Genomic DNA, 12837 nt, shown 5'->3' with positions numbered 1-12837 from the left:
CCCTCTGAGTATTATTCCATTATGTAAATGTACCACATTTTCTGTATCCATTCTTCAGTTGAGGGGCATCTAAGTTGCTTCCATGTTCTTGATATTACAAATAATGCTGCTATGAGCATTGAACTGATGTCTTTCTGGCATGAATGTGCATCTTTTGGGTATATGCCTAAAAGTGGAATTACCAGATCTTGTGGTAGACTGAGTCCCATTTTCCTGAGGAACCACCATACTGACTTCCAAACTGGCTGTACCAGTTTGTACTCTCACCAGCAATGGTAGAACATTCCTCTTTCTCCATATCCTTTCTAGTATAAACTGTCTTTGGTGTTTTTCATTTTAGCCATTCTGAGGGTTATAAGACGGTATTTTTGTTTTGCATTTTTGTTTTGATTTGCATTTTCCTGATGGCTAAGGATATAGAACAATTTCTTAAGTGTCTTTCAGCCATTTTATATCCCTCTTTTGAGAATTCTCTGTTTAGTTCTGGATGCGGACATGTAAAAGATTGCAAATAGATCCATACATATCACCATGCATAAAACTTGAGTCTGAATGGATCAAAGACCTTAACATAAATCCAGCCACACTGAATCTCTTAGAAGAGAAAGTGGGAGGTACCCTTGAAAGAATTGGCACAGGAGACCGCTTCCTGGACATAATGCCAGTAGCTTGGATACTAAGATTGGCAGTTAATAAATGGGACCTTCTGAAACTGAGAAGCTTCTTTAAGGCAAAAGACAGAGTCAACAAGACAAAATGGCAGCCCACAGACTGGGAAAAGATCTTGACCAACCCCACATTTGTGATTTCCAAAATATACAAAGAACGCGAGAAGCTAGTCACCAAAACACCAAATAATTCAATTAAAAATTGGGGCACCGAGCTAAACATTTGTTTATTTTTATCTGTGTGTATAGTGTGGATATGTACGTGGGAGTTCTGGTGCCTGTAAAAGTTAGAGGCTTTAGAGATCTCTGCAGCTGCAGTTCTGGGTGTTGTGAGACACAACATGTAGATGTTGGGGCCCAGACTTGGGTCCTGTGGAAGAGCAGTATGCACTCTTAGCCACTGAGCCATGTCCCCAGTGTCTGAGAGAGTGCAGTTTGTCATGGCGTGCTGATTAGTTTTCTGTCAACTTGAAATGAGCTGGAGTGATCCGGGAAGAGAAACCTCGGTTGAGAAAATGACTCTATCAGTTTGAAAGTAGACAAGTCTGTTGTGGGCATTGTCTTGGTTAATGATTGATGTGCACGGGTGCAGCTCACTGTAGGTATGGTCAACTGTGGGCAAGTATCCTGAATCATCTGAAAAAGCAGATATATTTTAGTTTCCATTTTTGTGTTTTTATGGTCTCTCTCATAATTTAACTAGAAATTACATGGACTTTAATTTATTTTTTGATTGTTCCCAAAAGTCCTTCAAGTTGAGTGACATACCTGGGACAACAGCATAAGATTTCAAGCATTTTGGCATAAGAATAGTGTCATCTTATGTGGGCATAGATTATAATATTAACTGAGATATTCTGCAGAAGGCTTAATGTTTTCCTTGTTCAGTAGAGGTTATTTTCACTGTAAACAGAGCCTTATTAGCTAAATCCTTTAATGATATTGTACCAAATCTAATTTAAAATGACATTGGAGCCATGTTAACTTATCTTTACATGAAGTACTCAGTCTCCAAAGTAAGAATGTGAGGCAGACAAAAAAGTTTAATTTTATAATATAAATTATTTGAAATGTATAAGCATTCAAGTCCTGAAGAATTCAAATCATACATATGTGTGCTCATAGATGGAGCCAAGGCATGTGAAGGGCACAGCTTCCTTGAAGTAGAATCAAAGACTCACAAAAGAAGTGCCTGTCTACTCTGAGAAGGGAAGGAGTCTGGCGAGTGTCTGGAGACACGGTTCTCTCAAGGAATGGAAAACTCTTTCAGCGGAATTGCTGTGGATTTCAGGGGTCAGCTGTCACACTTTCTCACCCCACCGATGAAAGCCTCAATGTCTTCCTCTTCTTTGAATGTTGTGTTTCATGCATGTTCTTACTGTAGGGTGTACCTGCCTCTCTCATCATTGTAAATTTCTTGGGTGTGAGCCAAAGAACAGGCTAATTCTGAAGTCAGTGAAACTATTAAACCAATCGATAATGAGGCTTTTTACATGGACCTTGCACATTTATTCCTTTATAGAACACATTTTTACAATACTTTAGTGCCAGCAGCAAGTCAGCATCTACATGGAAATTATTCTGTATTTATCTAGCTTAGCACAATCTATTATGAGACCAATGTTATTTATGAGCTATGCTTAATTTCCACAGAATGGCTGATGCTTTTGTTTCCAGATTCACTATAAAGACATATGACAACAGTGCTAATTGCCATAAAACACACTCCTGTTTAAATGATGCTGTCCCACATCCAGCTTCCTTATGTTAGTCATGCTGAAGTGTTTTTTTAGAACTATTTAAGACTTCAAAGATGTATGTGCCATCCATTTTCCTTCAGATTTGGCCTCTAAGTTAATTTTCTAATTATTTTTGTCCTTGTAATTTGTGGAATCATTAATTTCAAAGTTGTTAGAGACAACTTTGTTACAATTAGAAATTCTTAAAATAAACATTATTTAGGGACTTTTCCCATTTTCTAGTCATTAGTCTTGCTTGTTTTTGCAGCACATAGAAGTTGTAAAATTCTCTTTAGTGTGTATTAGTCTAAAGTGGGCAGAAGCTGAGGATAACTCCTATACCGAAATACAATCTCTGATATCTCCCCTTAACCTTTCCTTTTCGATGAAGTGATTATTCATGAAAAGACTGTTTTCACTTACAGCTACTGCAGCTATTACTCAATCTAATGACAGAAGATCCTAAGGACTTAGAGTTGAATAACCCTGATAAATCCACTGACTTTTCTGAATGGACACTCTCATCACTCTCATCAGCAAAACAGTCACATCCACAGGACCACTGAAGTCACTCTTCCTGCAAGGATATTGAAAATGGATGGCATCGAGTCCTTTTGGAGGGCATTTGCTGTAACAAAATCTGACACTCCCATCATGATGATGGCTGATCAGTTTAAAAGTAGAAAGTTCAGCCAATTTTACCTACATGTAACACAAACAGGATGTCTCTGAATGCCACTATTTTGACTACATAAATGTGTTAAGACTCTTATCCTTGAGTGTTAAAGAACCAGAGGTTTCAGTATTAAAGGAGCGTCCCACATGATAGTATAGGTGAGCCTATCAAAGCTCCCACAAACAATTACACTTGCATGATTCCCTCTGGGAAATACAGTGGCTTGTTCTGTCCCAGGATCTGCCTGTTTCTATTGTGGCACTATGATCCTCTGTGTTTTAAACTTAAGATGAAGTGGACCTTCATCTTCTATTGAAAACCCAGACCTTCAGCTTCCTGTGATCTTGTTGCTAAAAGAGATAAAAGGACTTTTCCAGTAAGATTGTCTAACAGGCATTGGCAACCTTTTCAATTCTCCTGTCAAGCAAGGCGGGGCATGCTGGAGTAAGATACGTCCAGCTGAGTAACCTTTACATGGGACCTGACATTTTCAGTGTCTCTTGTTCCACTCATGGGGTCCGGGCCTATTTTCAGAGTAGTGATGGAATTAGTTTGAAGAAAATGTACCTTAGACCTGGATGGGAAGATATATTGAGAGTGGTGGACCAATGGGTAGCCAGTGCACATCGGAGTGTCTTGATTCTTACATGCTCTGCTATTCTCCCTGGAAGTGATAAACCAGAGACAAAGCTGACTTTGGCCAATCCACCTGGAACACACTCGGTCTCATTTTGAAAAGGTGTGATGCTCTATCATCTACTTTGTTTCTAAAACACAAGAACATTTCTTGTAATCTCGTGAGTTTCAAATACTAAATACTTTTTTGATCCATGCTAAAGAATAAATTTAAGCTCTAAGACTTCTAACAGGAGTCCTTAATGGTCAAATCTTGATTTATTTTCTCCACCTCTGGTGCATTACCCAACATACTCAATGATTCAGCCTCAATGTGTCATACATATACACAGTTTCCAGTTAATGTGGCACATGAATCAGTCCCTCATTCCTATATTTAGAGATTCCCTGACCTCCACCCCTTAGCTTTGTTTATAATTTAGTCCACTTAAGTTTTTGTTTCTGTTCCTTTTGTCAGTGCTTCATATGGTCTAATGATTTTATATTTTTTCTTTACCATTTTCTCTGGGGAAAATATGTACAGTCTCTGGTTGCATTTTCTTCCCCAAAACAATAACATTATAAAATACAGATATTGAAATTTGAGAGGCTGCAACCCAAGACCTTCCTGAATCTTCTTAGCTGCAGGTCTGATGGGAGATGTCATTCTGTAAATATGTTTCTCTTATTGGTTAATGAATAAAGCACTGTTGGCCAATAGGAAAGCAAGATAGGCATGACTAGGAGACAAGGAGGATTCTGGAAGAGGTAGGAGGAGATCCAAAATGTAGGACCAAGAGTGAAGATCTCCAAACCTTCTTTCCAGTAAGATAAGACTATGTGGAAATACTAAGATTAATATAAATGGGTTAATATTTAAGACAGAGCTAGCCAATAAGAAACACTAGTAACAGACCAACAGCTTTATATCTAAGATAGCGTCTCTGAGTATTATTTGGGGCTGGCGGGGCAATGGGACCAGGCTGGTGGGAAAACCTGCAGCTTGGACTTTTTGTTTCCACAGAAATGAAAAGCTGTGGATTCATTCCAGGCTAACATGGTTGAATCAAGCAAGACCCCCCAGAAACATTGTCCCAGGTGATCCAACATTCAAAAGAGATTGGACAAGGCAGCCTTGTAGACCACTACAGCCAGGATTTCTGTGTCTTCTTAGGATCCCCATGACAGTGCACCCTACCAGAAGGAAGCAGTTTGGAAAGAAAGATGCCTAAATTCCCAAATATTGTCTATAAATGTTTGTTTTCATTTATATGGGGTTGGTTATATATGTTTAATGACCACAAGCAATCTCTTTAAAGGTAAAAAGGGGATTATAGTATAGATATGAATATTTTGTTTGGAATGGATTTTTATTTATTGATACTAATTTAAGGTCAATTTTGTGATATATATATTTCTCCTCTTGTTTAGGTATTGTGTTTATATAGCTCATTTAAAAATGTAATGTATAATTTAGTAAAGATTATAGATAGTTACCTATAATAGTCAAAACTTACAGTTAAGTTAGTTAGGTTTTCTAGATATACAGAGATATATTTCAAATGGATAGGTATTCATAAAACCTTTCAAAGACCTACAGAATATGACATTTAAAATGGTTTGGGGTTTTTAAAAATGAGACATAACTGCTTCTGACAGGTCCAGTGGCATTGTCTCTTGACATCCATAATGGGTGCTAACTGTTGCTATTCAGCATTTACTGAAGAAAGAGAGGCCATAGCAACATAAAATTTATTTTGTAGGATGCACTTAGCCTAAAAAATTTCACCAACAGATCAATGATTAAAAACTATGACATAATGATGTGGTAACAGTCATTGGTTAACAATGTATGTATGTATGTATGTATGTATGTATGTATGTATGTATATTTTTAGTGCATGGGGACATATGTGGAGGTCAGAGATTGTGGGTTTAGGTTCTCTTCTTTTTTCATGTGGGCCTGAGAATTGAACTCAGGTTGTCAGGCTTGGCACTTTGCTTCTGAGCCACTTTCCTGGCCCCACAAAACAATGTAAGAGTAGAAAAAAATTAATATTTGACAAGTCAAGTACTCTTCCAAGTACCTTCTAAACCATATTTCATGTAATTTTGCCTTGTTCCACTATGAAAGAGCATGAAAGTAAATCTCAGAGTTGCTGAGTAATTTGTTCAGGGTCACACAGCTAATAAGGGCTATTGGGTTCCAAAGTTTGTAATCATAATATCTTCCAGGAAAAAAAAAAGAACAAAAAGAGGAACTGGGGATAGGCTCACTTTATGAAAATCATGCTTAGCATGTACAAAGCATGGTTTCCAGCTGCAGCATCATACAAATTAACCACAAACTTGGGAGGTTGATATATTCAATGAATCCCTTGTTTTCACATGCTGCATAGTGAGTTCAAGGCCAGTATAAAGCAACATGAGACCCCCATTAAAAAAAAAAAGGTAAATAGATTTTTAATGCCTTACTTTTTACAGTGACTCATTCTTTGGTCATCTTGAGCCACAGCCTGTAACCATAAATGATCATTATGAAGAATAAGTATAACACAAGTGGTTATAGCAGAGAAATGTTAACAAAAATTATTTTTAAAATAATTGTAGGCTTTATAAAGCCCTTGTCAAAAATGCCTGTTCCCAGACTCACCTTTCAAGTACAAGATACATTTACAACTTCCAGATGGGCTAAGCTGCTGATGTGTGTCTCAGGGGAACTTGGAAGCTTCTGAGTGAGACTTGTGTGAAGTCTCCACACAAGGATACGTATCATCAAGCCCTAAGTGCTTAAGTGCTGTCATTCATCAGAAAAATATGTTCTGAGAAGAGTACAGCTCTGAATGTTGTATTTCAAAAGAGATATTTAGTAGTTTAAGTAATTAGTGGACCTGAGTTTGAACATTCAAGTTACTAGGCTGTGATGACAACTTTTTGTTTTTTCAATATTTGTTGAAATTTAACCTTTAACAGAATGATTTAGCAACTTTAAATTATCTAAAATTTCTGAAACAGACTACACTAAAATACCAATTTTCATCTTAATCTTTAAAAAGGTTATTGAAGTAGATTAAACAGTGCTTCAGGAAGCAAGCATATTTGACACCATCTATTTTACCTTATAATAACATAATTGCTATGGAGTTTTGACATTTAACAAGGGGGGGGGTCTGCAGATGCAGCTGCCTCAAGGACAATTTTTCTTCCAAAGAAAGCTGATAACATAAAAGACTTTTTAACTTTTCTGAATGTGGCTTACATATGTAAATGCAAAACCACTTTTATGGTCTCTCCTGCCCCCCCAGAAGCATATGTTGCTCTTCAAAATCTATTTTATTATATATTTATATAAATTGTATAGTCCTTGTTTATATGCTGTGTAATACCATTAAAAGCAAAGGTAGGTTTTTTATTTTGTTTTGTGTTAGGGTTTTCCAGTTTGTCAGGAATTCCTATGGTTCTCGGAAGTGTGTGTGTGTGTGTGTGTGTGTGTGTTGCTTCCTAGAATATATTTCTCTGCTGAGCCCGAGCCCTTTTTTATAGGGTCAAGTGCTTTTTTATAAATAATTTGTAGGAATAAACTCATTTGATTCCCCTTGCAGTTTTATGAGGTAAGTATTATTTTCTTGATTGTTTTAAGTAGAGGTTCAGGGGTAGAATAATGTGCTCTGTCAGGCAGCTGGTTTGTGAGGAACTAGGTTTTGAACCTCAGTGGTCTCCCTAAGTAGACCATTTCTTATGAAGAATTCAAGTTCCCCTTTTCCTACCTCTACAGAGATGATGAGCATATGCAGTGACAGGGTCCTCCAATTGCCATCAGTTGTCCTTCTAAGTGCTTAGCACACTCATATGCAATTGTTTGAGACTGTGTAGGAGGAAAAGGGGAGACACAAGGAAATGGGGAGACACAAGGAAAAGGTTGGTTATACAATACTGGTTCACAGTAAAAAAAACACTAAGACAGCCTTGGCTAATAGAGCAAGCTTCTGGCACAGGTATCGCACGCACAAAGAATAGAAAGGAGAACATTCCTTATTTAAGGATACGGTTAGTCAAAGGAACTTTACATGTTTGAGATTATTCTGTTCATCAAATAGAACTAAAACAGATTTCACAATTAATCTCTTTGTTGCTGGAAGTCATATTCCTTTTGCATTATTTCTACTGTTTGACTAGTGGTTCCTTAATTGGACAAAGAAGAAGGACTAATCCTCAGATGTGCTGAACTAGCATGCACCTGCTTATGATTAGCTGGTGAAATGCAGTTATGCATTATTTGCACCATGTGGTTGGTTAACTTTCATGGGATTATATAAAGGTCCATAAGTGCAATGACATGACAGAAATCCCTGGCAGTCTGTTAGTAGGGTTTGATAAACTGGAGGAGATTGCCTTTTGCAGTTTGGATTGACTTGGGTAGGCAGAAACTACCTTGGACACTTCAACCAGAGAAGATGTGGATTTTGTACTATTTGCTACAAGGAGCTAATAAAGGACAATGAAATAATTCAGAGAATAGAGAGAGCAGGAAGGTTCTAATTCTGGAGGATTAAATGGACAATGGGCTGTCTGGAGGACTCAAGTTAAGGCAGGCAATGCTAAGGCAGAGCTATTTCTGTAGAAGGTTGAATTATGGAGAGGTTGTCATTCCAAAACATGCTTCTATGACAGAGAGACAAAGGTGGGGGTGGGATAGGGTGGTAGGGGGCTTGCTTTTTCCTTTCATCTCCCTTTACAAGACAACTGAAATCCAGCGACAAGAGAGCTTGGCAATGTGCTTATAAGAAGGACTGGGAACTGATTTGTAGTTCTTGCCATTTGCTCTTGTTGCCTCACTAGCAATAGGTCCTGAATATGTATGTTGGGGTATATATCTCACTACACTGATTTGGGAGAAACGAAGACATGTGCGCATCTATTGACTATGTGTACAGAGACTAAGAATATTTTTGATGTAGGAAATCAAGGACACTTGTTTATATGTTCATGATACTATACTACTAGTCATTATTTAGACTATATTTCTACTTACAAAATGTTTACTTTAAAGCAGTGAGTTCCATTACACAAGCCATTTAACATATTTGTAGTTGCCATGCCCCTTGCTTGCATCAAGGGCCTGTGTCAAGTGATTGGTCCAGAATGCCTAGGCTGGCTTAAGTGCATACATTGACATATGGCAAGCCACTCAGTGACACCTTTCTTAGAAAACATCTTTGTCATTGAGCAATGGGTGACTATATTGATGTATCATTTCAAAAGATATGTAGAATGACTATGCATTAATTTGTTATAACTCTCTGAAATTTTAACTTTTTATTTTAATAATTATGTTCCCAATGTTATATAAATGAATTTTTGCAACCCCCTGTAAATAGTTATTATAGCTTATATCTCACTTATCTAGAAAAATATTTGTAATATTATGCTATAAGTAAAGGTAATAAAGGGTAGTCTGCTGGAATTATTCAACAGAAACATGGATGCAGATAAAGGACTATATATCGTTAAGTGATGGTACATCTAGTAAAACATCTACTTGATCAAGGCCATTTTTAGTAGAACTATATACTATCTTTTTCCTAATAAAGTGGTTTCAACAAGGTTATTGTAGAGAGTCTACTTTCTCTAGTGTTAGTCTAGGTTCACTGGTAAATCAATACCACAACTAGGTTAAATATGTAGTGAATTTGTCAGAGACAATATCTATGAGAGAAAATAGAGAGAAAGATGGCTGAGATTAAGAGAGCTTCTAGACATCAATGTTGGTCAACTCTCAAAAAGAAGGGGGGGTGCAGAAAGGAGACAGGTAGAAGCATATTAGACTTCAAAACAGTCTTAAGGAAGTGTGATAGGCATACCAAAGAGTCATATCAAAATTGTCCTTTAGAGAGATCCACATCTCCTGGGAGTATTCTTATAACCCCTGACTCAGATCACCACTACTTAGGAGCGGTGAACTTAGTGCAAACATGGTGGTAGGCTGTGGAGTATAGCTTCTATTGCCTCATTCAGTTATACTCCCTGATCCCAGAAAATGGGAGGCTCACGTTCATCACTGCCATACCCCCCCAAGGCTATATGCCTTCTCTCCAAGAGCTTCCTGCCATTTCTATGATCCTTGCAGCCCACATGTCCATGCATATCGTACTCCTCTCTGGCTGGGTCTATGTGTGGGCAGTATTTATCACAACACAACATAACTGAGAATTTATCAAACTATATTTTCCATTGTATTATAAATCAACAAGGGACATATTAAAATACCTGATCCAAAAAAAAAAAAAAAACCCCAAGCAATATTAGTTTTTATTCTTTTAAGCTACTAAATTTTGTGTTATATCTTATTCAGTAGTAAATACTATAGGGAAGGGCAGTATTAGTTTATTAATCCAGTACTAAGTGTATAGATGTTTTTGTCAAAAAAAAAAAAAAAAGAGCGAAAAAAGAGTGAATTAGGTCTTCTGTCCCATGTGCGCCAGTTGCTATGATAAAAGTCAAAAGGAAAAGAAATCATAGGAAAGAGTCCAAAGATCTCACAAGAAGGAAATATATTTCATAAAAACTTTGATTCTAGCTCTTTAAAGACATCCCAAGGAAAGTTGAGGAAGCTGAGCTTTAAATTACTTAGTACTTAAAAGGTGCCACAAAACCTGGCAACAAAATTGTGGAGCACTTCAAGGACAAGCCACAAGAGGGCAGAGGACCGAACAATAAATTATGGGGCACAAGTCAATTCAACAGGAAGAGAACATTCTAGCCAGACAGTAAACAAATGAGATGAGTCAGCAGTCAAGAAACCCACGTGGGATGACGTTCAACAGAGGAAGAGCCGAAGCAGGGCAGGAGCTCTGTGAGAAGATGAACAGTGACATCGTGGTTCGAAGCAATAGAGCAGAAGAAAAGACTGTGACAAAGGAAAGAAAAGAACAGTAAAGCTGATGAGTGATTTGCAGAAGCTGATTCAAAGGGAAATAAAAACCATGCCTTTGCACAGGTCAGATACCTGTGATCCTGCGCTTCACTCAGCGGGGTAACAAAGAGCAGAGGATGCAGGGTTTTGACGAATTGTGAGGAGATTTGGTTAAATTAAGTAAAGCCAACTATCCCAGGAATATTGTTTAAATTTTTCTCCCTAGTAGCAGGGTGCTGTGAGGAAGATGCTGTGGGGTTCGGAGACAGCAGCGGTTGTGGAGAATGAATGCACAGCAATGAAGCCATTTTGGACCAGAGGAGCCTGCTGACAGGGGAGCTCTACAGGAACACGTTCCAACTCTACAAAGCCAGCAGACCAACCAACTCTGGCCAAGGTGCTAGAGGTACAGCGGGAAAAATTAGAGCTCGTTATGGATGAAATGAAGCAGATATTGACTTCAACGGCCGCAAATTAAGCACTCAGTCAGTGGCTTGTGAATTTATTCTTGGACTTTTTTTTTTTTTTTTTTTTTTTTTTTTTTTTTAAATCCTTACACCCCTCAGAACTACAATCAGAACAAATTGAAGTCATTCAGGAAGCAGTGATATATTTTCCCCCCCACCCCGCCCCCCACACCTGATTGTGCCTTTGTTGTCATCCACTGTCTGTGCCATGGTATACTCAAGGGTAGGAAAGCGACTGTGGAAACAGTGATGAAGTGCGTTGAACAGGTAGCTAATGACCAATACTCTCATTTGGTTCTTCTGTTAGCATTTGACTGCGTTGGTGGTACTAAGCTTGTGTATCATATAATCATATCAGAAATCATCAGGTCTTCATCTAACATTGTAAATGACAAACACGGAAGGAAAGTCTTATTGTACTTGCTGAGTTCCAGAGATCCTTCCCACATGCTGTACATGAGGGGTCATCAAGGTTCTGAAGAAAGGTGATGGCAATGCACATAGTAAGAATGACACTGTGGCCCACCATGTGGGATCTTGGAATCCATCTCCCCAGCATTGCTAAGCTACCTGCAAAGACATTCTCAGGAGGCAGTGCTAATCAGTCTATATGTGCGCTGGTGTCTGATACCCTGGATTCTATTACTGGAGATGTCCATCCTCCATGGACACCCTCACCAGTTTAGCCATAGCAGAACTACATTCAGTAGCAAGAATGGAGAGATTTGTGTCACTAAGCATCCTACATGACATCTAGTTCTCAAATGGTTAATAGAGCAAGATAAAAAGATGAAAGAAAATGGAAGAGAAGAATGTTTTTGCAAAAATACTTTCAGGGCATGCCGGCATGAAAAACCTGAACTCCTGGGCCAGTATCAGTCAAGTTATAATTATTTTCTTCAGGCTTTTTTCAGAGTTGTGACCAGGAAGTTGTAAATGAAGTCAAAGGTGTACTGAAGAGCCTGATTCTTACAGATTTTAAAAAAAGAAACTTTGTTTAAAAAGATGAGTGCATAGGTGTTGACAGTTCAAACAAGCTGGAACCTGTTTCCCAGTGAAGGCCAGGATCCACCATACTCATAATTTTGAAACTATATGCATGTATAAAAATACATGTGTAGAATGTGTTTTTTTTTATAAAAGGACCTTTCTAAAAAGGGGGAAAAAAGAAATGAATGAATTAATTGACTATTCACATCAGTTCCGTGAAATACTTTTTTTCAGTGTCCAACATAAGAGACAAGGCCTATTATAGGAGATGGGCTATGCAGCTATTGTAGAGAACAGACAGCAGATGCGAATACTACCTTGCAGAGGAGGGTGCACAGACTGAGGTTAATGGGGGCTTTATTTGTGTAACAGGAGTAAATTTGATCCCTTATCTCCTAGAATAAAAACATTTCTTCTACTAATAGATGAGAGGTTAAAGAGAGAGAGAGAGAGAGAGAGAGAGAGAGAGAGAGAGAGAGAGAGAGAGAGAGAGAAACAAAATTAAACAAAGAGTAGGTAAACAGAGTTCTTGTTCCAGGGAACTAATGCAAAATGTCTTTGCTTGTGGAAACCAGGGCCAGAGACTTCCTAACATGTTTCTGGGGTTTTCTGAGGGTTATTGAATTGGCTCTGTATGGCTGGTCCTTGGTTGCTAGTCACCAGCAGCATGTTTACTGCTGATAGATTGAACATCAAGGAGTTAAAGACTTCATCTGTGAAAGAAAGTGTTGTTCCTCTCAGGGACCAGGATGCTGAGTGTGAGTAACTG

General features: G+C 38.1%; 1 pseudogene; it reads left to right on the top strand.

Annotated features, from left to right (window-relative positions):
* LOC127230750 (pumilio homolog 3-like) overlaps nt 1-12079 on the top strand; it is a 42986-nt pseudogene extending 30907 nt beyond the window's left edge.
* Nucleotides 12080-12837: the final 758 nt, after the last annotated feature.

Source organism: Phodopus roborovskii, unplaced genomic scaffold (assembly GCF_943737965.1).
Source record: "Phodopus roborovskii unplaced genomic scaffold, PHOROB, whole genome shotgun sequence".
Taxonomy (NCBI): domain Eukaryota; kingdom Metazoa; phylum Chordata; class Mammalia; order Rodentia; family Cricetidae; genus Phodopus; species Phodopus roborovskii.
The sequence above is the reverse complement of the archived record's forward strand: the minus strand, read 5'-3'. Positions and strand labels throughout refer to the sequence as shown.